We start from the raw sequence: 5022 nt of genomic DNA, 5'->3' as shown, positions 1-5022 counted from the left end.
TGCAAACCTTATCAAAATTAAAATAATTTTTATCATAAGACCATGTTTTTTTTTCTGGTGGAGGTAATTCTTGTTGTCTCTTCTAACTCTCACAGGCTGGTCCTTCTAAACAATTACATATTCCTTTTCAACTTTCCTATGTAGTTAAGGCATAAACATTCTACTACTAACTCCTAAATATTAATAAATTAGATTAAATTATTCAAGACAAGATTAAAATATTAGAACCATCTCCCAAATACATTTCTTCTCCCATGCTGCACAAGGATGATTGATCATTTAAAAACAAAAACAGGGCAGTGTTAAAGAAAAAATTATTCATGACACTTGTTAGAGATGGTAAGGCAGACTTTATTCAAGTTGGGGCTACCTCAGTGAAGTTCTGTAGTAGAGGAGAGAGATCTGACTCCACTCTGACTCCAGTAAGGACAAGCCAAGGTAGGTGGGGGAGTCAGTGGATGGAAAATTACTAAGAGGAAACATTATAAGTTAAGGAGGATTCTTGCTAGCAGGTTCAATAGAATTCTTGCTGAAAGCAGGCCAGGGTGATAAGAGATCATTAAACTGATTTAGCAGGATTCTTGCTTAAACTGGATTCTACAGGACAAAGAGTGAAACCTAAGGTCTGACCTAGCCCAGCAGAGAGCTCATAGGAGGCTGGTTAAAATTAGGTCAGGGAAAGAGTATTCATCAGCAATAACCAAGAGTCAGTGGAGGTTATAAAGTTAGTGCATTAATAACTAATGCTTAGTATGGCCAGTGTTTTTTCTTTTTTTTAAAAAAAAGTTTTAATGTGTATTTATTTTTGAGTGAGTGAGAGAGACAGAGCATGAGCGGGGAAGGGGCAGAGAGAGAAGGAGACACAGAATCCAAAGCAGGCTCCAGGCTCTGAGCCATGAGATCATGACCTGAGCCGAAGTCAGACGCTTAACAGCCACCTAGGCGCCCTGACCAGTGTTTTTCAAAGAGCTTTGCCATATTAAATAATCTTCACAATATTTGTAAGAGTGGATAATGTTATGATTCCCATTTTGCAGGTGAGGAAAGTGAGGTACAGAGAGTTTAAGCGACTTTCCCTAAGCCTCCCAACTATTGACTGAAAGGTTTAAATCTAGGGAGTCTGGTTACGTGTCCACAGTCTGACCAGTAAGGCATACTGTCTTTTTGTGCAAGAGAGAAGTAGAATTCAAATCTATGATCTGCGTATAGATTTTATAGCTGACAGAGTGAGGTGGAAGCTATGACAGAATAATTTATAATCTCCTTTTGTCGGTTACTGTACCACAGTTACAGAATTTTAGATTAAGTAGGTCAGTTTCTAAGATGATTTGCAGCCCCTTAAATGAGAAAGGAGCTGAAAATATGGGTAATACTTATTAAAATGCATGTAAACACCCATGTTCCTTTTTAAAAAACCAGCTCTTGCTGGACGCTTGTAAATTTGCATTTTAAGAGGACAGAAACTGCAAATTTTGGAAAATTCCCACCTTTGAAAACTCTCTTAGGGCTCATTAAAAACTAAATTTGTTCATTCTTTAGGATGTTAGAAGGTATTGCATAAATGCAGACTCCTTAGGATTTTGCATGTAGTGCCTTCTGTTTATAATATTATTTATTCTTCAAAGAACACAGCGTGATGGCTAAAATGTGCAAACACACAGATAGCAATTACAAAGTAGGTCTGGAAAACAAGACTACTGTTTGGAATGGGAACAGAAGGAAAGGTCAAGATCCACATTTTAGGAGAAATGGGCTGCATTAGAAGTAGTACATTGATGGGCCTCCTTTCTTAATGTATCTTTTTTTTTTTTTTAAGTGGCCCAGGGTTGTTGTTGCTACTGTCAGAACCACTTCTCTCTCTCTCTCTCTCTCTCTCTCTATATATATATATATATATATATATTTGGTATATGTCTTATTTGGAATGGCTAACAGTATCAGACAATTAAAACTCTAACACAGGTTATTTTTCCAGCTGTTATCATGGAGGAAAAGACTGCAATATAGAACAGATAGGTAATACTTGGGTGAAGAACAGGTCTAGAAGGTAGAGTAGTGCATGGGCGATGGCCAGCCCAGGTTTAGTGACAAAGTGGGCTGTGGGAGGCATAAGGCATATGCTGGGGGAAGTCTGCAAAGGGAGAGATTTCTCAAAACATATTTTGACATTATTGCTGGGCGGTTCAGAAAGTGGTTCAGAAAGTGGTTTTTGTTGTTGTTTGTATTTTGAGGGTGGTAGATCTCAAATGTCCTTTTCCAAAGCCGTGAGATGGAGCCTCATCAACTTGGAATCACTGAAGAGTTGTTTTCGCTTAATGGGGTGGTGATATATGGTTCATCCTTTGTAGTGGACATCTTTTGGAATCAGCCAACTAATAAACACCACCCCTCACTTAATTGCTCCATCTGGTGATTCATGGTAGTAAAACCAAGCACTCCCCAACTCCTACATTATTCCAACCATCAATTCCATTTTGTGTAAGGTGGTTCCTTGACTCTGCTTCTCAGTTGCAGTTCATTGTACCAGTGATGAATATTTGACTGAGGCGAGACCAATCAGAGCACTTTTTCTACAAATTTGGAATTGAGGTAGATGAAGAGTAGAGGGAACAAAGAAGGCAAGGAAGGAGGAAACTGGTTCAATTTCCCTGGGAATTAGATGGTGACCTGCAAAGTCAGGAGTTGTGGGTAGCCTCATTCTACCGGGGAGGCAGAAAGGTAGGGTACATGGACAGAAGAATGCAGTGGTTACACTTAGAGAAACATGATGGAGACACAAGGAATCCAGAGGTGGCTCTTTCTGAGGCTGAGCATCTCTTTAAGTTTCTATGAGATACCCCTGCAGTTTATAATGAATTCTCCCTGTTAGCTTAATTTAATTCAACTGGATTTGTTTTTTGTTTTTTGGGGTTTTTTTTGCAACTAAAATAATCCCAACTGGGGACACCCCAGAAAGCAACAAATTCTCCAACTACACAGTTCCCTCTGGCTTGTAGCCTCTGTATTTTATGTATTTAATGGCTTATGGAAATGAAAGTCATGTCAACCTTGTTTGTTCCCATTGCACCTGATGTGTGGGAGCATTGTTGGTACATATGTTTAAGCCAAGAAATATGGCTTAAATTGAGACAATGATGTGAAAGTACCCAGCATGATGCCTTCCCTAGTAGTTAGGAGTTCATCGGACTGCAGTGGTTACAAGGAACACTCAAGTTTTTGTTTTTGTTTTTTTAAACACTGGGTTCTTGGAAGGAAATACATAGACAAAAGGAATCTCAGTGGAGAGCTGAGGCCTGGCACAGCTACTCTAAGAACTGGATTTTCTAGTTAGCCTTTCAGTAGCAGGAGTTTTTTGCCCTTTTACCATCATGATGGCTTGGTTCCTCTTCACCTCTTTTTGAGTTGCTTTTGCAGCTCTACTGACCAACTTGCTCACCCTCTCTTCAGCCCCCTTTCTCTACTTCATCTGTTTTCCCTCACTCATTGTCTCTTTTCTTGTAGCTTCAGCTTATTATAATTTTTGTATGCTTGTGAGCCATTATAGCCCTGACTACCCCATTTCTGATCTGAGTGTTTTTTTCCCTCTCAGCTTCTATGTCATCTACACTTGCTGATTCTTTTTTTCTCTAGTTCATATTTTTTTCTTTTTTCTTTTTCTTTTTTAATTTAAATTCCAATTAGTTAACATCCAGTGTAATATTAGTCTCAGGTGTGCACTACAGTGATTCAACACTTCCATATATCACCCGGTACTCATCACAACAAGTGCATTCCTTAGTCACCATCACCTAGTTAACCCCTCACCCCCATCCACTCTCTTTCTGGTAATAATCAGTTCTCTACAGTTAAGAATCTGTTTCTTGGTTTGCCTCCTTCTCTCTTTTTTTCTTCTTTGCTCATTTGTTCTGTTTCTTAAATTCTACATATGAATGAAATCATATGGTACCCGTCTCTGACTTATTCCACTTATAATACTCTCTAGATCCATCCATGTTGTTGCAAATGGCAAGATTTCATTCTTTTTTATGGCTAATATTCCACTGCATATATATATATATATATATATATATACACACACACACACACACACACACCACACCTTCTTAATCCATTCATCAGTTGATGGACACTTGAAGTGTTTACATAATTTGGCTATTGTAGGTAACACTGCTGTAAACATCAGGGTGCATGTATCCCTTTGAATTAGTATTTTTGTATTCTTCAGGTAAATGTCTAGTAATGCAATTGTTGGATAGTGGGGTAGTTGTATTTTTAACTTTTTGAGGAACCTCCATAGTGCTTTCCAGAGTGGCACCACCAGTTTGCATTTCTGCCAACAGTGCAAGAGGATTCCTTTCTCTCCATATCCTCACCAACACCTGTTGTTTTTTGTGTTGTTGATTTTAGCCATTCTGACAGGTATGAGGTGATATCTCATCAGAGTTTTGATTTGTATTTCCAGAATGATGAGTGATATTGAGCATCTTTTCATGTGCTTGTTGGTCCTCTGTATGTCTTCTTTGAAAAAATGTCTATTCATATCTTCTGCTATTTTTTGGTTGAATTATTCACTTTTTGACTATTGAGTTTTATAAGTTCTTTGTGTATTTTGGATACTAACCCTTTATCAGATATGTCATTGGCAAATATCTTCTCCTATTCTGAAGGTTGCCTTTTAGTTTTGTTGATTGTTTCCTTCGCTGTGTAAAGCCTTTTATTCTGATGAAGTCCCAATAGTTTATTTTTGTTTTTGTTTCCCTTGCCTCATGAGACATATCTGGAAAGAATTTGCTACAGCTGACGTCAAAGAAGTTACTGCCTGTGCTCTCTTCTAGGATTTTTCAGGCCTCACATTTAGGTCTTAATTCCATTTTGAATTTATTTTTGTGTATGGTGTAAGAAAGTGATCCAGTTTCATTCTTTTGCATGTTGCTATCCAGTGTTCCCAACACCATTTGTTGAAGAGACTGTTTTTTTCCCATTGGATATTCTTTCCTGCTTTGTCAAAGATTAATCAACCAC

Source organism: Neofelis nebulosa, chromosome 3 (genome assembly GCF_028018385.1).
Source record: "Neofelis nebulosa isolate mNeoNeb1 chromosome 3, mNeoNeb1.pri, whole genome shotgun sequence".
Lineage (NCBI taxonomy): Eukaryota > Metazoa > Chordata > Mammalia > Carnivora > Felidae > Neofelis > Neofelis nebulosa.
Note: the sequence above shows the minus strand (reverse complement) of the source record.